The following is a 22,565-nucleotide window of genomic DNA, read 5'->3' on the forward strand; positions in this document are numbered from 1 at the left end:
TAGCTGGGACTACAGGCGCCCGCCACTATGCCCGGTTAATTTTTTGTATTTTTAGTAGAGACGGGGTTTCACCATGTTAGCCAGGATGGTCTCGATCTCCTGACCTCGTGATCCGCCCACCTCGGCCTCCCAAAGTGCTGGGATGACAGGCATGAGCCACCGTGCCTGGATAAGTTTTGTATTTTTCTTAGAGACAGGGTTTCACCATGTTGGTCAGGCTGGTCTCGAACTCCTGATCAGGCTGGTCTCGAACTCCTGACCTTGTGATCTGCCCGCCTCGGCCTCCCAAAGTGCTGGGATGACAGGCGTGAGCCACCGCGCCCGGCCCACCAGAGACAGTTTCGAGGCAGAAATGGGATATGTGTGGGCGATGCTTTTGCATTGACGGACGGTTTCTTTGCTGGAGGCTGGCAGACGGGTGGCAATGTGGAAAGCTACAGATTGGAATGAAACAGCGTGGCGCTCTTCCCTGCCTTAAATTCCTGCATAGCTTTGTTCACTCACTTGAAGGAAACCCCCCAGAGGACGTGACCAACAGTATAAACAACTACCGTGTTAACTCTGGCACCTGGTTGAAATTCAACCCTTGTACGATACATATTGAAAAGCACAAAATGGGCTGGGCATGCTGGCATATGCCTGTAATCCCAGCCATTTGGGAGGCCGAGGCTGGTGGATCACGGGGTCAGGAGTTCGAGATCAGCCTGACCAACATGGCGAAACCCCGTCTCTACTAAAAATACCACAATTAGTCGAGTGTGGTGGCAGATGCCTGTAGTCCCAGCTGAGGCAGGAGAATGGCTTGAACCCGGGAGGCAGAGGTTGCAGTGAGCCGAGGTCGCGCCACTGCACTCCAGCCTGGGTGATAGAGCGAGACTCCATCTCAAAAACATAAATAAATACAAAAAAGAAAAGTACAAAAAATCAGCTGGGTGTGATGGCAGGTGCCTGTAGTCCCAGCTACTCGGGAGGCTGAGGCGGGAGAATGGCGTGAACCCAGGAGGCGGAGCTTGCAGTGAGCCGAGATTGCACCACTGCACTCCAGCCTGGGTGACAGAGTGAGACTCCGTCTCAAAAAAAAAAAAAAAAAAAAAGGAAAGGAAAAAATCTGTCCCAACCAAAAACCTCCTTAGCCTTTCTGTCTGTGGCTGGACTTGCACACTAGAGGGTTTTGTAAAGGAAGTGTGTGCATTTATTTATTTATTTTATTATTATTATTATTTTTGAGATAGAGTCTTAGTATCTTGCCCAGGCTAGAGTGCAGTGGCATGATTTTGGCTCGCCGCAACCTCCGCCTCCCAGGTTCAAAAGATTCTCCTGCCTCAGACTCCATGCCCAGCTAATTTGTGTATTTTTTAGCAGTGATGGGGTTTCGCCATGTTGGCCAGGCTGGTCTCAAACTCCTGACCTCAAGGGATCCGCCCACCTCGGCCTCCCAAAGTGGTGGGATTACAGGCGTGGGCCACTGCGGGAATTCTGTCAGAAGAGCAAGAAACAGGTTACACAACTAACCACCATCTCGGATTCCTTGATAGGATTAAACAGCTGTCTCCCACCATGGGCAGGATGGCCAGCATGGCGGCTCTCAAACCTTCCTTGTGCTTGTGAAACTGGAATTCTCACTCAGTGGATCTAGGGAAGCCTGAGATGCTGAATGTCTAGTAAGGTACCCAGTGACGCGAATACCACTGGTCCATAGACCACACTTTGAGTAGGGAGCGTCTGGGGGAACTGAGGGTTGCTATGGGGTGGCCAGAGGTATGGAGAGCTAGCTCAGCTGGAGGAATTGTGACAGAGGCTTCAGAGAGCCAGGGGAACATCAGTGTGTCTCAGGATGGTCCTGGGAGCTTTGTCTATCTACCAGGGAAGCTTCATCACTCCAAACCCGCAGCTATAGACCTAGAGGCCTCTACCTGGGGCCCAAATGATTGGTCCAAGCTGGGAGGTGATCTCTGTGGGAAAGGAGAAAGAACCATATTATTGTCTGAGCATGGTGGCTCACGCCTGTAATCCCAGCACTTTGGGAGGCCGAGGTGGGAGAATCAGGAGGTCAAGAGATCGAGACCATCTTGGCCAACATGGTGAAACCCCGTCTCTACTAAAAAAAACATAAAAATTGGCCAGGCATGGTGGCCCGTGCCTGTCGTCCCAGCTACTTGGGAGGCTGAGGCAGGAGAATCACTTGAACTCAGGAAGCGGAGGTTGCAGTGAGCCGAGATGATGCCACTGCACTCCAGCCCGGAAACAGAGCAAGACTCCATCCAAAAAAAAAAGAACCATATTATTGTCTGAGCAATGGGTCAGAAGCTGTCCAAAGCAGAGATGAGCAAATGGCAGTGAGAAACATGGTTAGGTCAAAAGGAGGCAGGAAAAAAAAATTAGATGCTTGAGAAAGAGTACCTGCCCATGATAGTCTCATGGGTGGCCTGGTCCATGCTCCCTGTGGCCTTGGCCATTTTGGTTGGCCCAGGACTTGGTGAGTCACATGACTCAGCAGGAGGAAAAAATGCAAGGTCAGTGGAATGTTCCCGGATTCTACCAGAAGTCTGTAAAGTGACATGGTGGAGGGATTCCTCAAGCCAAGCTCAAGCCAAGAGGTGGAATGGAGCTTGGACGGATGGTTGACTATCTGCCAGTCCTTCACAGCCTGAGAAGCAAAAAATAAATAAATAAATAAATACATACAAAAAATAAAATAAAATAAAATAATTTTTTTTAAAAAAAGGCAGCCTTGTTAATTTTAGGGGAGCTGGAAAGAGAACCACTTCTCAGATGCCAGGGAAATTCACCAGGCTACCCCCTGAGACCTTTCAGAGCTTCCTAAGTGGCAAAGCAGGAGCCTCACCGTCTTGGACAAACACTGCCATTTGAAGTTCCCCTTGATTAAAAAATCGCCCAAATCCAGCCCCCAAACATCAGCCTAATGGCTAATGTCAGCATAACCAGAAACATTCCATCCCTAAGATAAACCCACTTCCAAGCAGAAACATGCCAACCCTGAGATAGCCTCCCCTCTGACCAGAGACATTCCCATCCCAAAATAAACTTTCCCCTCACATACAAACATTCCGAACACGTGATAACCTCCCCCCTTCCTAAACCCTTAAATATCCTTGATCTATTAAGAAAGAACGCTCCTGACCGAAATCAGCCAGAAGCCCATCTCAGATTTATCTTCCAAAATAAACCTGTCTTTGACTGTTGAGTTGCTTTCCGTGTTTCTTTTCTCTTTCTTTAAACTCTTTTTTTTTTTTTTTTGAGACTGAGTCTCACTCTGTGGCCAGGCTGGAGTGCAATGGCGAGATCTCGGCTCACCACAAGCTCCGCCTCCTGGGTTCATGCCATTCTCTTGCCTCAGCCTCTTAGTAGCTGGGACTACAGGCGCCCGCCACCACACCCGGCTTTTTTGTATTTTTAGTAGAGACACGGTTTCACCGTGTTAGCCAGGATGGTCTCGATCTCCTGATCTCATGATCCACCCTCCTTGGCCTCCCAAAGTGCTGGATGACAGGCGTGAGTCACCGTGCCTGGCCCTCTTTAACTCTTACACTGAGGATGTTCGGTCATTATCACACTACATACAAGCCACACTCTTAAAGTCCCTGGAAGTAGAATTGAAATGCGGCAAAGATTGTTTTGAAGTTCATGGAGACTAGTTAAGATGAGGCACTGTGCTGAAACATAGTGGAATCTGAACTGGAATTAGAACTAGAATAGATAAGTTGCCCTAAAGTCCTCGATGTAATCCATTGTCCAGTCGTTTAAGCCAGTCAGTCACTTTCATCCCTACAGCTCTGGATTCCTTTCAGCCTGACACAGAGTTGATCTGTTGTTTGGAAGTATCAACCAACACAGGTTGGTACTTCATCACACAGGTCAACGTGAGTGTTGTCTGGATGGTGGGATTTTCCAATGAGTCTTGAAAGGTGAACACTCCTTAAAAACGTCTTAGGGAGGCCAGGCGCAGTGGTTCACGCCTGTTATCCCAGCACTTTAGGAGGCTGAGGTGGGCGGATTACCTGAGGTTGAGAGTTCAAGACCAGCCTGGCCAACATGGTGAAACCCCGTCTCTACTAAAAATACAAAAATTAGCCAGGTGTGGTGACACACACCTATAATCCCAGCTACTCAAGAGGCTGAGGCAGGAGAATTGCTTGAACCTGGGAGGCGGACACTGCAGTGAGCCAAGTTGCACTACTGTACTTCCAGCCTGGGTGACAGAGCAAGACTCTGAGAGAGAGTGAGAGAGAGAAAGAAAGAAGGAAAGAAGGAAGGAAGGAAGGAAGGAAGGAAGGAAGAAAGAGAAAGAAAGAAAGAGAGAAAGAAAGAGATAGAGAGAGAGAAAGGAAAGAAGGGAAACAAAGGAAGAAAGGAAGGAGGGAAGGAAGGAAGGGAGGGAAGGAAGGGAAGGAAGGAATGAATGAAGGAAGGAGAGAAAAAAAAGAAAGAGAAAGAGAAAGAAAGAAAGAGAAAGAGAGAGAGAAAGATAGAAAGAGATAGAGAGGGAGAAAGGAAAGGGAAACAAAGGAAGGAAGGGAGGGAGAGAGGGAGGGAAGGGGAGGAAGGGAAGGAAGGAATGAACGAAGGAAGGAAAAAAGAAAGAAAGAAAGAAAGAAAGAAAGAAAGAAAGAAAGAAAGAAAGAAAAGAAAGAAAGAAAAGAAAAGAAAGAAAAGAAAGAAAGAAAGAAAATAAAAAGAAAGAAGGAAGGAAGGAAGGAAGGAAAGAAGGAAGGAAGGAAGAAAGGAAGGGAGGAAGGGAAAGAAAAGGAAAGAAAGCAAAGAAAGCAAGAAAGAGAGAAAGAAAGACGCCTTAGGGTACAAGTGCCCGGGTCATTTTTGGTTCACTCAACTTCACTTTTCAAGAACACCTGAGAATCCATCTGCTTGTCTGACTACATAACGATGTGACTGTGAACATCAGCTGGAAAATGCAAGAGGAAAACCAGGAACCTCCCACTGGCAATAAGCTGAGTAATCAACTTGCCAGGCACAGTCCTTGCCCCAAGCAAATGCTTTGAAAATGATGAGTTTTGATCTTGTATTTGGTTGGGTCCTGTGCTTTCTGCTAGATACAGGAAGTTATGTGCTCCTTGTATTCACAGCAGACCAAGCCTCTTCCTATGTTATCATTGAAACTATTGATCAAGGACATGAATCTCTCTCTTTGATTATTAGCCCAGGAATGGAGTTAATTTATTTTATGAACATCACATAAAGTAACCAATGCTTTGGGCAGCTTCATTAGGACTTTTGAAAAGGCTTAGAAGGCAAATTGAATGATTCAAGAGGCAACATAAGAGAAAGGATAATGGTTTGATGATATCTACACCATAATATCTCACTGAAGACGGTCAGCTTTGCCAACTGTACATCTCCTGGACCTTAATGTGAGAGGATCAGCATTTTTTTTTTTTGAGGCAGTCTCGCTCTGTTGCCCAGGCTGGAGTGCAGTGGTGTGATCTCAGCTCACTGCAACCTCCGTCTCCTGGGTTCAAGCGATTCTCCTGCCTCAGCCTCCCAGGTAGCTGGGATTACAGGTGCGTGCCACCACACCTGGCTAATTTTTTTTATTTTAGCAGAGACGGGGTTTCACTGTGTTAACCAGGATGGTCCTGATCTCCTGACCTCATGATCTGCCCGCCTTGGCCTCCCAAACTGCTGGGATAACAGGTGTGAGCCACCGCGCTCAGCTGTAGATCAGTATTTTTATGTGAAGAGGAGAAGAGACACACATACCCATGCACTGAGGAAAGACAATTTGAAGATGGAGAAAAGACCACCTCCAAGTCAAGGAATGACTGGAGCTACCAGAAGCTAGCAGAGAGGCATGGTACCAGTATTACTGCAGACTGCAGAAGAAACCAACCCCCTGCTAACACCTTGATTTAAAACTTCTGAGGCCAGGTGCGGTGGCTCATGCCTGCAACCCCAGCACTTTGGGAGGCCGAGGCAGGTGGATCATGAGGTCAGGAGAGCGAGGGCATCGTGGCCAACATGGTGAAACCCTGTCTCTACTAAAAATACAAAAAATTAGCCAGGCTTGGTGGCGGGCACCTGTAATCCCAGCACTTTGGGAGGCTGAGGCAGGTGGATCACAAGGTCAGGAGATGGAGACTATCCTGGCTAACACGGTGAAACCCATCGCTACTAAAAATACAAAAAATTAGCCGGGTGTGGTGGCGGGCGTCTGTAGTCCCAGCTACTCACGAGGCTGAGGCAGGAGAATAGCTTGAACCTGGGAGGCGAAAGTTGCAGTGAGCCGAGATCGTGCCATTGCACTCCAGCCTGGGCCACAGAGCAAGACTCCATCTCAAAACAAACAAACACACAAACAAACAAACAAACAAACAAATTCTGCCCTCTGGAAGCATCCATTTCTACCATTTAAGTTACTCCAGTTCCAAGTACTTGAGAGCTGCTACTGTGGGTCAGCCTTTTCAGTTTGCTGTAACAAAATATCACATTGCTTATAAACAACAGCCGTTTATTGCTCATAGTTCTGCAGGCTGAATATCCAAGATCAAGGCTTGGCAGATTCAGAGCCTGGGGAGAACCCGCTTCCTGGTTCATAGATGGCACCTTCCCACTGTGTCCTCACATGGTGGAAGACACGAGGGAGCTCTGTGGGGTCTCGCTTCCTGGTTCATAGATGGCACCTTCCCACTGTGTCCTCACATGGTGGAAGAGACGAGGGAGCTCTGTGGGGTCTCACTTCCTGGTTCATAGATGGCACCTTCCCACAGTGTCCTCACATGGTGGAAGAGACGAGGGAGCTCTGTGGGGTCTCTTTTATAAGGACGCTGATAATCGTGTGCGTGTCTGTTGCCTCCAAATCTCACACTGAAATCTGATTCTCAGTGTTGGAGGTAGGGCTGGCTGGAGGCGTGTGGGTCACGGAAGTGGATTCCTCATACACGGCTTGGAGCCCTCCCCATGGTAATGGATGATTTCTTTTTTTTTTTTTTTTTCAGAGTTTTTTTTATTTTTTGATTTTTTATTATACTTTAAGTTCTAGGGTACATGTGCACAGCGTGCAGGTTACTTACATACGTGTACATGTGCCATGCTGGTGTGCTGCACCCATTAACTCGTCATTTACATTAGGTATATCTCCTAATGCTATCCCTCCCCCCTCCCCCTACCCCACAACAGTCCCCAGAGTGTGATGTTCCCCTTCCTGTGTCCATGTGTTCTCATTGTTCAATTCCCACCTATGAGTGAGAACATGCGGTGTTTGGTTTTTTGTCCTTGCGATAGTTTGCTGAGAATGATGGTTTCCAGCTTCATCTATGTCCCTGCAAAGGACACAAACTCATCCTTTTTTATGGCTGCATAGGATTCCATCGTGTATATGTGCCACATTTTCTTAATCCAGTCTGTCATTGTTGGACATTTGCCTACTTGAGACCTGGTTGCTAAAACGAGCCTGACACCTCCCTGCCTTCTCCCTCCTGTCTTCTCTCTCACCCTGTGACATGCCAGCTGCTCTTCACCTTCCACCACGGTTGAAATCTTCCTGAGAGCCTCACTAGCAGTCAACGTTGGTGTTCCTTGTGCAGTCTGCAAAACTGTGAGCCAAATAAATCTCTTCACTTTATAAATTACCCAGCCTCAGGCATTCCTTTTTTGTTTTGTTTTTTTTTTGAATGGAGTCTTCTCTGTCACCCAGGTTGGAGGGCAGTGGCATAGTCTCGGCTCACTGCAACCTCTGCCTCCCAGGTTCAAGCCATTCTCCTGCCTCAGCCTCCCGAGTAGCTGGGATTACAGGTGCCCACCACCACATCTGGTTAATTGTTTGTATGTTTAGTAGAGACATGGTTTCACTGTGTTGGCCAGTCTGGTCTCGAACTCCTAACCTCAGGTGATCCACTCACCTTGGCCTCCCAAAGTGCTGGGATTACAGGCGTGAGCCACCGCATTCAGCTGGCATTCCTTTATAGCAGCATAAAATGGACTCACCCAGGCACTCATCCCATTCATGAGGTTCCTCCCTCATGACCTCGTCACCTCCCAAGGGCCCCACCTCCTCATATCATCACCTGGAGAATTAGGATTTCAACAGAGGAATGTGAAGGGGCAGAAACATTCAGACCACAGCACCTATGCTCCTGGAAAACATCCTAACCAAGAAATACCCTGACCTTTGTGTGTCTTCCAGAAAATACCTTATTCCAAAGAGTTCCCTTCCTCATAGGCCTTACATATAAGGCTTGTGGATGTCTCTTTTTCTACTTAAGACAAAGCCAGATCCAAAACCTCCAAATTCCCCACCTTTGTCTAGTAAATGATGAGCTGAATTTCTTGTCCCATTGCCAGTCTAGACAAAATTCCCTAGTCTGAGATCAAGGTGTCTCAAGGAAATGCTCCCTCCAGAAGCTCTAGGGGAGGATCCTTCCTGCCTCTCCCAGCTCCTGGGGGCTCCAGGCGTCCCTGGGCTTGTGGCCACATCACTCCAGTCTCTGCCTCTGTCTCCATGTGACCTCCTCCTCTGTGTCTGTGTCTCCTCCTCTGTCTCTTTTTTTTTTTTGAGAGGAGTTTTGCTCTTGTTGCCCAGGCTGGAGTGCAATGGCACGACCTTGGCTCACTGCTACCTCCACCTCCCGGGTTCAAGTGATTCTCCTGCCTCAGCCTCCCGAATAGCTGGGATTACAGGCATGCACCACCACGCCCGGCCAATTTTGTGTTTTTAGTAGAGATGGGGTTTCTCCATGTTGGCCAGGCTGGTCTCGAACTCCTGACCTCAGGCAATCTGCCTGCCTCGGCCTCCCAAAGTGCTGGAATTACAGGTGTCAGCCACGATGCCCGGTCCCTTCCTCTGTGCCTTACAGGGACATTGGCCATTCAATTTAGGGTTTACCCTCATCCAGGATGACCTCTTCTCAAGATCCCTAACTAATGATATCTACAACCTGAATTGATCAAACTTTTCTTCCGATTCTCACTCCATCCGCCCAGATCCTTACACTTTGGCCCAGCCTCAGCCCGAGCCGACACACACAGCTTCGCCTTACTAGAGAACTGGCCAAACACTGGGAAAGACTTGTGTATTGTGTGCAAAGTGTATGAAGTTAGGAAGACGCACATGGCTCTCCCTGGACCCTGAGAGCTTACAAGGATCCATATGTGAATATTAATTAAGTCTGGAGCTCAAAGCCTTTGCAGCCAGGAGTGCAGTTGGTGTCTTCAATTTAGCCAAAAGCCGTGCTCTCAGGAGGCACTAAGAAACTGTGGGCCAGGCGCAGTGGCTCACGCCTGTAATCCCAGCACTTTGAGAGGCCGAGGCGGGCGGATCACGAGGTCAGGAGATCGAGACCATCCTGGCTAACATGGTGAAACCCCATCTCTACTAAAAATACAAAAAAAAATTAGCCGGGTGTGGTGGCGGGCACCTGTAGTCCCAGCTACTCGGGAGGCTGAGACAGGAGAATGGCGTGAACCCAGGAGGCGGAGCTTGCAGTGAGCCGAGATCGTGCCATTGCACTCCAGCCTGGGCTACTGAGCAAGACTCCGCCAAAAAAAAAAAAAAAAACAGCTGGACATGGTGGCAGACACCTGTAATCCCAGCTACTCGGAAGGCTGAAGCAGAGAGTCTTTTGAATCTTGGAGGCGGAGGCTGCAGTGAGCTGAGATCGCACCGCTGCACTCGAGGCTGGGCAACAGAGTGAGACTCTGTCTCAAAAAAATAAATAAATAAAACCTGTGGAGTGAATGATTGAACAGACAGGTGTCTGTAGCCAATAAAAGTGTGCATTTGCATGAGACCCATGGGTGATACAATACTTTTTCTCCTAAGTCTGTAACACTGTATGCTACTTTCCTAGGGCTGCTCTAAAAACCTACCACAAACTGCAGGGCTGAACACAAGTTTATTCTCTCCCATTTCTGCAGACCAGAAGTCTGGGATCAAGGTGTCTGCAGGGCTGTGTTCCCTCTGAAGATTCTAGGGGAGGGTCCTTCCTGTCTCTCCCAGCTCCGGGGGGCTCCAGGCGTCCCTGGGCTTGTGGCCGCATCACTCCAGTCTCTGCCTCCTTCTCCACGTGGTCTTCTCCTCTGTGACTGTGTCTCCTCTTCTGTGTCTTACAAGGACACCTGCCATTGCATTTAGAGCCCACCCTAATTCAAGATGACCTCATCTCAAGACCCCTAACTAATTACACATACGAAGTGCTTTACTACCAATTAAGGTGCTATCCATGCATTCTGGGGATCAGAACCTGGACATATCTTTTGCCAGGACAACTGTTCAATCCAGTACAGTTGTATGCAGTTCCCTCTGGAGGCTCTAGGGGAGGGTCCTTCCTGCCTCTCCCAGCTCCTGGGGGCTCCAGGCATCCCTGGGCTTGTGGCTGCATCACTCCAGTCTCTGCCTCTGTCTCCACGTGGCCTTCTCCTCTGTGTCTGTGTCTCCTCTTCTGTCTCTTAGAAGGACACCTGTCATCAGACTTAGGGGCCCACCTTACTCCAGAATGATCTCATCTCAAGATCCTTCTCTTAATCACATTTGCAAAGACCCTATTTCCAAATAAGGTCTCATTGCCAGGTTCTGGGCTTTAGGATGTGGACAGATCTTTCTGGGGGCCAATGTTCAATGCAGTATAATTATATCCAGTTCTCCCCAGAGGCTGTAGAGGAGGATCCTCCCTGCCTTTCCCAGCTCCTGGGGGCTCCACAGATGTCCCTGGGACTGTGGCCACATCACTCCAGTCTCTGCCTTCATGTCCACGTGGCTTTCTCTGTGTCTCTGCCTGCTTTTCTGTCACTGTTTTTGTTTGTTTGTTTGTTTTTTCTTTGAGACAGAGTCTCTCTCTGTCACCAGGCTGGAGTGCAGTGGCATGATCTCGGCTCACTGCAACCTCCACCTCCCAAGTTCAAGCAATCCTCCTGCCTCAGCCTCTCGAGTAGCTGGGACTACAGGTGCACAACACCACACCCATCTAATTTTTGTATTTTTAGTACAGACAGGGTTTCACCACATTGGCCAGGCTGGTCTGGAACTCTTGACCTCGTGATCCATCCACCTCGGCCTCCCAAAGTGCTGGGATGACAGGCCTGAGCCACTGCGCCCGGCCCGTTTTCTGCCTCTTAAAAGGACGCTGCTCACTGGATTTAGGGTCCACCTGAATCTAAGATGATTTCATCTGGAGCACTTTAACTAAAGACATCTGCAAACTTCTTACTTCCAAATAAGGTCCTATTTGCAGGTACGAGGGCTTGGCACACGGACCTATCTTTTTGGAAGCTGCCCTTCCACTCGCTTCAAAGGGTGTCAAGCTCATTGCTGACTTGAGTCCTCATTCTCCTCTGCCTCGAGTCTCCCTTGCTTCCATTTGATCGCCTACGAGTCTCTGTCATTGGACTGCAGATGTGAAAGCATCCCCTTGGCATTTTGTCAGCGCCTCATCCTTACAGCAGAGACGCTGGCAGCTTGTCCCATCTGCTGCCCGAAATCCTCTTTGCAGAACAGACAGGGTGCCATGGGTGTGTCTCTGTTTCTGAAGAGACTGCACAAATGGTGTCTTTCTACCATTCCTGCTTGCTTCCTTTGGCCCTCTGCCTCCAGCCTCTTTCCGTGGGGCTGGATTTTCTCCCTGGATGAGCGAGCAAGAGAGAGTTGTGAGGCTGCGTCTGCCCTAAAAACCCTGCCCTTGTACTTGGCTCCTGACCTTGGTGTCAGTAGAGATGCGCTTGCTGAGTCCTCCTGGGCAGCCTGGCCATTTGCCACAAGATGACAGCTCACCTCCAGGCAGCGTCATCCCCACGGCAACCCCTCAGCCTCCTCCCGTTCCCTGCTCCATCCTTCCCCTTGGACCCAGTGTGGAATCATTTCTACGTCAGCGACGCCCGGCTGCGGCCCCCAGGAGCTGTTCCTCCCTGCCTGATCTGTCAAGTGTCTTTTTGACCCTTGCTGATTTGGGGGAAGAGAATTGGCTCAGGGTCGGATTCTGCTGCTAACAGTGAACCTCCAGAGAGGATGCTCAGATCCAGCGGCGGGTGCTTTCCTGCTGCATTTTTTCAAAAATCGTTACTGATTTGAACTGGCGTCCACCAGCCGGGCACAGTGAGGCCAAACATCCACACCGAGGTTTTGCAGTGGGAGTAAACGGGATGTTTATTTGCAGGGCGCCAAGCAAGGAGAATCGAGCAGTTCATGCTTAAGCCCTGACTCCTCTGATGGCTTTTAATTTTAATTTCTTTTTTTTTTTTTTTTTGAGACAGAGTCTCACTGTTGCCAGGCTGGGGTGTAGTGGTGTGATCTCGGCTCGCTGCAACCTCCGCCTCCCGGGTTCAAGCGATTCTCCTACCTCAGCCTCGCCAGTAGCTGGGGTTACAGGCACCTCCCACCACGCCCAGCTAATTTTTGTATTTTTAGTTGAGACGGGGTTTCACCATGTTGATCAGGCTGGTCTCGAACTCCAGACTTTGTGATCCACCCACCTCGGCCTCCTGAAGTGCTGGGATGACGGGCTTGGGCCACTGCGCCCGGCTGCTTTTAATTTTTAAAAAAGTATTCATTTCTTTTTAGAGATACGGTCCCTGTCTGTCGCCCAGGCTGGAGTGCAGTTGTGCCATCATGGCTCACTGTACCCTTGATCTCCCAGGCTGCAACCATTCTCCCATCGCTGCCTCTCAGGTAGCTGGGACCACAGGTGTGCACCACCATGCCTGGCTAATTCTTTTATTTTCCTGTAGAGATGGGGTCTCACTAGATTGCTCAGGCTGGCCTCAAACTCCCAACCTCAGGCGATCCTCCTGTCTCAGTCCTGCAAAGTGCTAGGCTTACAGGTGATTGCCATCACACCTGACCCCAAGCAGGGATACATTTCAGGAAAGCAGAAGGTACAGGTAAAATCACAAATCAGTACAAGAAGGTTATACGTCGGTTTTGGCCTAAAAGGGTGGGATATTTGGAAGCGGGGGCCCACAGGTCATAGGTGGATTCAGAGACTTTCTGATTTGAGGCCGGGCATGGTGGCTCACACCTGTAATCCCAGCATGTTGGGAGGCCGAGGCAAGCAGATCACTTGAGGTCAGGAGTTCGAGAGCAGCCTGGCCACATGGGAGGGAGGGAGGGAGGAAGGGAGGGGAGAGAGAGAGAGAGAAAGGAAGGAAGGTAGGAAGGAAGGAAGGAGGGAGGGAAGGAGGGAGGGGAAAGAAAGAAAGAGAGAGAGAAAGAAAGAACAAATGAACGAAAGAAGGCAGAGAACGACTCTGCCCGTGGATGATATGGGAACTCTTATCAGCATTGTCAAACCTCCTGGGTGGAGGGGAGTAGGAGAAACCCCCATTTCTCTTTGTCCTCTGGGGAACTCACTCCATTTCTCTCCCAGAGACGATGTATCTGATATTAGATGTTGGCTATTTGGACATTGCTAGCACGAAATGTTGACACTTCATTTTTCTCGTAAGTCGTTACATCCACAGAGCAGGTCGTGTGTTTGTGTCTTGGAACGCAGGTTCTCAGGGACTTTCAGATTTGTTTTTTTGCTGAATTCTCTCCGGACACTGGGCACTAGGCAGGCCCCATGAACATCCTATTTTATCAAATGTCTGAAACTCCAGGGCTCATAAGTGGATGAATAAAGCAGTTGAGTTTTACATCTGTGTCTTCTGACGTCTTTCATGAAGTGTTTTCTCAGCCTGACTGTACATCAAATTCACTCCAGATGTACCATAAAAATACATATTCCTGGTTTCTATCTCCGACGACTATAACTCGGTTAGACACCAGGTCTATCGTATGTTTTTTTTTTGTTGTTTGTTCATTTACTTTAAGTTCTGGGGTACATGTGCAGAATGTGCAGGTGTGTTACACAGGTATACATGTGCCATGGTGGTTTGCTGCACCCATCAACCCATCATCTAGGCTTTAAGCCCCGCATGCATTACATATTTGTCCTAATACTCTCCCTGTCCTTGTCCCCCACCCCCCAACAGGCCCTGGTGTGTGATGTTCCCCTCTCTGTGTCCATGTGTTCTCATTGTTCAACTCCCACTTATGAGTGAGAACATGAGGTGTTTGGTTTTCTGTTCCTGTGTTAGTTTGCTGAGAATGATGGTTTCCAGCTTCATCCATGTGCCTGCAAAGGACATGAACTCTTCCTTTTTTATGGCTGTATAGTATTCCTTGGTGTCTATGTGCCACATTTTCTTCATCCAGTCTATCATTGATGGGCATTTGGGTTGGTTCCAAGTCTTTGCTACCATGCATAGTGCCTCGAGAAACATACATGTGCCTGTTTCTTTATACTAGAATGATTTATTAATTTTTAATTGTTTAGAAACAAGCTCTTGCTCTGTCACCCAGGCTGGAGTGCAGTGGTTTGATCATGGCTCACTGCAGCATCAAACTCCTGGGCTCAAGTGATCCCCTCCCACCTCAGCCTCCTGAGTAGCTGAAACTTACAGGCGTGCACCACCACACCTAGCTGATTTTTTTATTTTTATTTTTGTAGTGACAGGGGTCTCACTATGTTGCCCAGGCTGTTCTTGAATTCCTGGGCTCAGGCAGTCCTCCCATCAAAGCGTCCTGAGTAGCTGCGACTACAGGTGTGCACCCAAACACCAGCTTATTTATTTATTTATTTATTTATTTATTTATTTATTTATTTATTTGCAGAGAGGGGCTTGTTCCTATATAGCCCAGGCTGGTCTTGAACTCCTAGGCTCAAACGATCCTCCCACCTTGGCCTCCCAACGTGCAGAGATTACAGGCATGAGCCACCATGCCTGGCCTCATAGTACTTTTAACCAATTCGTTTGATGATTCTAACACTTGCCCCACAGACAGGCATTCAGGGGAAACAGCACTCAAATTCTGCACAGAGATTCTTTGTAATTTTGCTATTATCTAACCTGGTTAATGAGCGTCTCTCAGCCAGGCTCATATTCTTCAACTGAAGAAAATATTTAAGAATCATATTTTGTTTTGTGTTTGCACCATGTCAAATAACTAGGCTGTTTGCTGCATATTTATGGATTGTTTACGTGTGTGTCCTGTACCAGCCACATCAGCAGGCTGTTTGCTTCGTATTTATGGATTGTTTACGTGTGTGTCCTATACCAGCCACATCAGCAGTGATTTTAAGTGTCAGACCTCCAGGTCTCTCTCTCTCTCTCTTTTTTTTTCTGAGACAAAGTTTTGCTCTGTTGCCCAGGCTGGAGTGCAATGGCGCGATCTCGGCTCACTGCAACCTCCGCCTGCTGGGTTCAAGAGATTCTCCTGCCCAGCCTCCCCAGTAGCTGGGATTACAGGCACTCACCACCACGCCCAGTTAATTTTTGTATTTTTAGTAGAGACGAGGTTTCACCACGTTGGCCAGGCTGGTCTCGAACCCCTGACCTCGTGATCTACCCGCCTTGGCCTCTCAAAGGGCTGGGATAACAGGCGTGAGCTGCCACGCCCAGCCGAGACCTCCAGGTTTCTTGTTACATAGGAGGCAGTGAAGGACAAATATCCACATCACAATCTCCATTGGGACTGAACTGTCACCTGCATTTCTGCAGAACCACATTTAATCCTATTCCACCTCCTGGAGATAAACAAGGTGTACCTCTTCCCTCTTCCCAGTAAAGTCAGCTGGGGAACGAGAATCAGCGGCTGAGACTCCAGCGGCCATCTCCTTTGAGTCCTGGCTAAACTGTGCATGGTGTGGTACAGGAGAGAACGTGAAGGCCAAACTGGCCCCTCAACCCACCCTGCCCCATATTTTTTGCAAGCCCAAGCTCTGCCATCCCCTCGTGGACTCAGCGGTAAAGCCCTTGATGAAACGATGTGGTTTCTCAATTGCTTGGACAATCCTCCAAGCAAGGAGGAAAATTCAAACTACCTGTCATCTGGATATTAAAATGTACTTTGTAATTACTGGAATCATATGTGTTCAGACATCTCAATTGCAGGGAAAAATTAAGACATCGTGGCCCAGTTACTTTGCAATTTCTGTGGAAATTTTATGGAAATACATTCATTTTTAAAAAATGAATGCATAGGCTGGGTGCAGTGGCTCAAGCCTGTAATCTCAGCACTTTGGGAGGCCGAGGCCAGCGGATCACGAGGTCAGGAGTTCGAGACCAGCCTGGCCAATATGGTGAAGCTCCATCTCTACTAAAAAATACAAAAATTAGCCAGGCATGGTGGTGCACACCTGTAATCCCAGCTACTCGGGAGGCTGAGACAGGAGAATGGCGTGAACCCGGGAGGCGGAGGTTGCAGTGAGCCGAGATCACACCACTGTACTCCAGCCTGGGCGACAGAGTGAAACTCCATCTCAAAAAAAAAAAAAAAAAAAAAATGCATCTTCCCAGCAAAGCAGCTAGAATTAATATTTTTCTTGTACAAATGCTGTAATCTATGCTTGTTTGCAAGCAAGAAAGGAAAACCCTGGTCTTTTTTTTTTTTTTTTCAATCCTTCCATTTTTACTTTTATTAGACAGTATCAAGCTGGAGCCTCCAAGATGCTATTTACCTCGGCAGCCCGCTGGGTTTTTCCATTGCAACTGTGGGTTTTCTATTTGCCAAACAGCCAGGGAGGCCTAGTACATATTTTCCATATTTTGTTCTTGTAGCAAAGGCAAACATACGGGAATAGAAACATACTGAGGCAGAACTTTAAAATAATCATAATAAGGACCGGGCGCGGTGGCTCACGCCTGTAATCCCAGCACTTTAGGAGGCCAAAGCGGGAGGATCACGAGGTCAGGAGATCGAGACCATCCTGGCTAACACGGTGAAACCCCATCTCTACTAAAAACACAAAAAATTAGCCAGGCGTGGTGGCGGGCGCCTGTAGTCCCAGCTGCTGGGGAGGCTGAGGCAGGAGAATGGCGTGAACCTGGGAGGCGGAGCTTGCAGTGAGCCCAGATCGTGCCACTGCACTCCAGCCTGGGTGACAGAGTGAGACTCTGCCTCAAAATAATAATAATAATAATAATAATAAGTACTGCATTTATTCACTCCAAGAAAAGTAAAAGCTAAGGCCCAGAATGTGGCAAGGTGAGGGTTAGAAAGAAAAGAAGAAGTTTTCCTCTCCTAGCAGCTCGCTTCAAGGACAGTTAGAAGACAACGCTGTCCGAATAGCCAAGGCCAAAGGAATGGTCTCCAGACACCCCACCTCCCTCCCAGAGCAAGGGTGAAGGAAAAAAGAGAAACACAGATTCTTTCACTGTTACGCTTTTCCCAGCCTTCTTAAGCATAATTAGCATGATCATGCTTTACGAATGTCTGTATTTAGCCAGTTCTTGTTTTTCTTTCAATGTAGTTACAAGGCCGCCAGCTACGCAGTCACAGCTTATGTGATGCTATAGATTACGTGACCTGTCACTGTAGGATTAACTGCTTTTATTTTGCTTCTGTAAAGCCGCTTATAAAAACCCCGCTCTGTCTTTGTTCAGAGCTCAGCTTTTGGATGTGAGTCCTGTGAGCAGGTGCGTACCTAAAATAAACAAATCCTGCTATACTCCGTATTGGTCTCTCCGTTCCTCAGTTTACCGCAACAATATGAAAATATGGGGCTGGGCGCGGTGGCTCATGCCTGTAATCCCAGCACTTTGGGAGGCCGAGGCAGGCAGATCATAAGATCAGGAGATCGAGACCATCCTGGCCAACATGGTGAAACCCCATCTCTACTAAAAATACAAAAGTTAGCCAAGTGTGGTAGCATGTGCCTGTAATCCCAGCTACTCAGGAGGCTGAGGCATGAGAATCGCTTGAACCTGGGAGGTGGAGGTTGCAGTGAGCCAAGATCGTGCCTCTGCACTCCAGCCTGGGTGACAGAGCAAGACTCTATCTCAAAAAAAAGAAAAAAAAAAAAAGAAAGAAAAGACGGAAACGCAGTGGAGAGATCCTGTTAACGTCAGGCAAAGTACACTTCAGAACAATAACAATTACCACCGGTAAAATGGGACATTATCTCATGACAAAGGGGGCAATTCACCAAGAAGACAAAATGATTTTGATGATGTATTCAACGCAAAACAAATCCTCGAAATACACAAAGCGAAAGAAAACATAGAATTGAGAGGAGAAATAGGTGAATGCATAATTCATTTCTTTTTAGAGATACGGTCTCTCTCTGTCGCCTTACAGTTGGGAACACGAACATTCCTCTTTCAATAATTGATACATTAAGTAGAGACTTTTTAATAACACAATCAATCGTTAGGCCGAGCATGGTGGCTCATGCCTGTAATCCCAGCACTCTGGAAGGTCGAGGTAAGTGGATGGCTTGAGTCCAGGTGTTTGAGACCAGCCTGAGCAATATGGCGAAATTCTAACTCTACAAAAAAATAGAAGAATTAGGTGGCTATGGCGGTGCACACCTATAGTTCCAGCTACTCGGGAGGCTGAGGTGGGAGGATCCTTGAGCCTGGGAAGTGGAGGTTGCAGTGAGCCGAGATCACAGCACTGCACTCCAGCCTGGGCGACAGAGCAAGACCCTGTCTCAAAATAATAACAGTAATAGTAATAATAATAATAATAATAATAATAATATTGCCTGGGCATGGTGACTCACACCTATAATCCCAGCACTTTAGGAGGCTGAGGTGGGTGGATCACTTGAGGCCAGGAGTTCGAGACCCACCTGGCCAATCTGGTGAAATCCCCTCTCTACTAAAAATTAGCTGGTCATACTGGCGGGCACCTGTAATCCCAGCTACTCGGGAGACTGAGGCACGAGAATCGTTTGAACCTGGGAGGTGGAGGTTGTGGTGGGCTGAGGTCGTACCACTGGACTCCAGCCTGGGGGACGGAGAGAGGCTCTGTCTCAAAATAATAATAATAATAATAATAATAATAATACTATCAATCAACCAATCAATCAATGACTCAATGGACATTTCTAGAACATTCCACCAAGTGACAGCAGAAAATGCACCGTTTAAGTACCCAGCGAATGCCACAGAGATACAACATATTCTAAGCTGTAAAACAAACCTTAATGAATTTAAAACAATTAAAATAATACTTGCTACAGTCCTATAAATAATGAAACCGTTAATCAACAGCAGGAAGATATCTGGAAAATGCCCACATATTTGGACACTAAAAAGTTATCAGCTAAATGACTCATGGGTCAGAGGAGAAGCAAGAAGGGAAATTTTGAAATACTTTTAATTGAATGAAAATGAAATTACCAATGTATCAAAAATCGAGAAACAGGGGGCCTGGCGCGGCGGCTCATACCTGTAATCCCAGCACTTCAGGAGGCCAAAGAGGCGGGTGGATCATTTTAGGTGAGGAGTTTGACACCAGCCTGGCCAACATGGTGAAACCCCGTCTCTATTAAAAATACAAAAGTTAGCTGGGCGTGGTGCTGGGTGCCTGTAGTCCCAGCTACTTGGGAAGCTGAGGCGGGAGAATCACTTGAACCCGGGAGGTGGAGGTTGCAGTGAGTCGAGAGGCAGAGGTTGCAGTGAGTCGAGATCACGCCACTGCACTCCAGCCTGGGCAACAGAGCATGACTCCATCTCAAAAAAAAAAAAAAACAGGTACAGGAGTACTTTGAAAAAATTTATTGCATATACATAATATAATGCTTATATTCTATAATATATTCTAATACTTATTAGATAATATAATGTTTACTTTTTTTTAGAAAAATGTCTGCAATCAACTATCTGATGTCCTATCCTTAAAAAAATTATTAAAAGAAGAGAAAAGTTTAGCCAAGTCAGGCAGAAGAAAAGAAATAATAAAGATATAATTAGAAACAAAAAAAATATGAAAAAATGAATAAATCTAAAATCAGATTCATGGAAGGGATCAAACATATGGATGGAGCTTTCACCAGAAAGAAAAAAAAAATAAAACATAAACATCACTAATATCAGGGATGCAAGAGGGACATCCCTGTAGCCCCTATTGATACTAAAAGGATAATGAAAGGATACTACAAATGATTTTATGCACATAAAATTGGTAGCATTGATGTAAAGGCAAAGTCCTAGAGAGACACACACTACCAAACCTAACTCAAGAAGAAACCGATAACCTGAATAGTTCTATATCTACCAAAAAAAAAAAAATTTATTTTGAGACTGAATCTCACCCTGTCACCAGGCTGGAGTGCTGTGGTATGATCTCAGCTCACTGCAACCTCCGCCTCCTGGGTTCAAGCAATTCTCCTGCCTCAGCCTCCCAAATAGCTGAAACTACAGGCACGCACCACCACACCCAATTAATTTTTGTATTTTAGTAAAGACGGGGTTTCACCATGTTGGCCAGGATGGTCTCAATCTCTTGACCTCGTGATTCACCTGCCTTGGCCTCCCAAAGTGCTGGGATGACAGGCATGAGCCACCATGCCCACCCAAATAAATGAATTCTTAGTTAACACCTTCCAACACAGAAAACTCTGCAGAGGTCTTCACTGGCCAATTCCATTAAACAGTTATTGGAGGAAGATACCTAATTTTACCCAAACACTTCCTAAAATAGAAGAACACAGCATTTCCAACCCATTGTATGAAGCCAACATTATTACCACAATACCAACATAAAGAGGAAAAATGTCAGACAAGAAAACCACAGACAGATATTCGTCATTCACCCAGAAGCAGAAATTCTCAACAGCGTATCAACAAATCAAGGAAAACACTGTCTGGATATATGGCACCATGACCCTGTGAGGTTTATTTTATAAACACAAGAAGGGCTGTTTTTTAACATCGAAAAATCAATGTAATTAGCTCAATCAAGCCACTAAAGAGAAAAATGTGTACGATCTTTTCAAAACATGCAGCAGAAGTACTTGACAAAAATGAAAATCAACTTGTAAATAAAAATGCTGAGCCAAGTCTGCTTAACCCTATAGTGGGATCGACAGAAAACCCACAGCTAACCTTAACTCATAGGATGGAAGACTGACCAAGGTCTTTCCTCTAAGATCAGGAACAAAGGAGGGAGCCCCACTCTGCTGCAAACAAATCATGTTTCTGTCACCCACAAAAACGGATGGTAGATTAAAAACCGATGTAACTTTCTTTTTGCTTTTTTTTTTTTTTTTTTGAGACAGAGTCTTGCTCTATCTCCAGGCTGGAGTGCAGTGGCTCCATCTTGGCTCACTGCAACCTCCACCTCCTGGGTTCAAGCAATCCTCCTGCCTCAGCCTCCCAAGTAGTTGGAACTATAGATACAAGCCACCACGCCTGGATAATTTTTTGTGTTTTAGTAAAGACGGGGTTTCACCATGTTGGTCAGGATGGTCTCGATCTCCTGACCTCAGGATCTGCCCGCCTTGGACTCTCAAAGTGCTGGGATTACAGTTGTGAGCCACCGCGCCCAGCCTGCCCACATCTTAATAGTGTTATTTGTTTGTTGTTGTTGCTGTTTCAGTTCTTTGTATATTGTGAGTAGGAGACTGTTTTAACCTCAACGTGATGATTTGTCCCAGCTCAATTCACAAAAGCTGGTGAAATAGTCGACACGGGTGTAACCTTCCATTTTCTGCCTCCGTGAGATCACGAGATGGAGTCTCACTCTGCCGCCCAGAGTGGAATGCAGTGGTGCAATCTCAGCTCACTGAAACCTCTGCCTCCCGGGTTCAAGTGATTCTCCTATCTCAGTCTCCCAAGTAGCTGGGATTACAGGTGCAAGCCACCACGCCCGGCTAATTTTTGTATTTTTAGTAGAGATGGGGTTTTGCCATGTTGGCCAGGCTGGTCTCGAACTCCTGACCTCAGGTGATCCGCCCACCTCGGCCTCCCAAAGTACTGGGATTACAGGCATGAGCCACCACACCCAGCCCCTCTTTTCTCCCTCTTTGTCTCTCTTTCCTTCTCCTTTTTCACTCTTTCTCAGTATCTCTCTTCTGTCTTTCCCCCACTCCCTCTCTCTCTCCTTTCTCTCTTTCCCTCTCCTTTCTGACTCTCTCTTTCTCAGTATGTTTCCCCTCTCTCTTTCTCCCTCCTCTCCCTCTCTCTTTCTCTCTCTCAAAATCTCCCTCTTCCCCCTCTCACCCTGTCTCTTTCTTCCTCCCTCTCTACCCTACTCTCCATCTCTCCGTTTCTCTTCCTCTCTCCTTTTTTCTCTCTCTCTCCTCTGTCTTCTCCATGCCCCTTCTTCCCTCTCTCTCCTTCTCTCCTTCTCTCCACTTTTCTCTCATACCCAGCCCTCAACAGAAACCACCACACTATGCACTGTGTCTGGCAATCCATATCCCCAAATCTTTATTCTCCTCTTGAGAGCAGCTTAGGAATTCCATTAGGTCCATCTCTCTATATCCTTTTACTTTCTTATCTCTGTTCTTATCTCTCTCTATTTTCTGAGCCGCCAACGTCAGGGTAACTCAGCAGATCAGGCTGTGAGATACTGAGATACCCACGGCAAAGGGAACGTGAAATGAGATGGGATCAAAACCCAGAACCGTCCGTCACTAACACTGTTCACTTCTCTGCATAGCTCTGTCTTGTCTCCTCAAAGTGAGGACACAGGGAGAGAGACACTGTCGTGCAGCTTTTAAGAATTCAGGGTTGAGATTTTGATGCATCTGGGAGGGGACTGCTTGCAGGTGAACTCAGTTGTTGGTGACAACGTGGCCATGGGTTGGCCGGGATGATGGTAGCGTACA

The 22,565-nt window shown here is 47.3% G+C and overlaps 1 long non-coding RNA gene across 1 annotated transcript in view; it reads right to left on the reverse strand.

Moving 5' to 3' along the window:
* Window positions 1–1,132: 1,132 nt before the first annotated feature.
* The window catches only part of LOC129530057 (uncharacterized), a 32,741-nt gene continuing 11,308 nt past the window's right edge, over window positions 1,133–22,565 (reverse strand). The window contains exon 5 of the long non-coding RNA XR_008675813.2: window positions 1,133–2,647. This is a non-coding gene — a long non-coding RNA (uncharacterized lncRNA). The remainder of the gene's footprint in view (window positions 2,648–22,565) is intronic.

This window comes from Gorilla gorilla, chromosome Y, assembly GCF_029281585.2.
Source record: "Gorilla gorilla gorilla isolate KB3781 chromosome Y, NHGRI_mGorGor1-v2.1_pri, whole genome shotgun sequence".
In the NCBI taxonomy this organism is placed as follows: domain Eukaryota; kingdom Metazoa; phylum Chordata; class Mammalia; order Primates; family Hominidae; genus Gorilla; species Gorilla gorilla.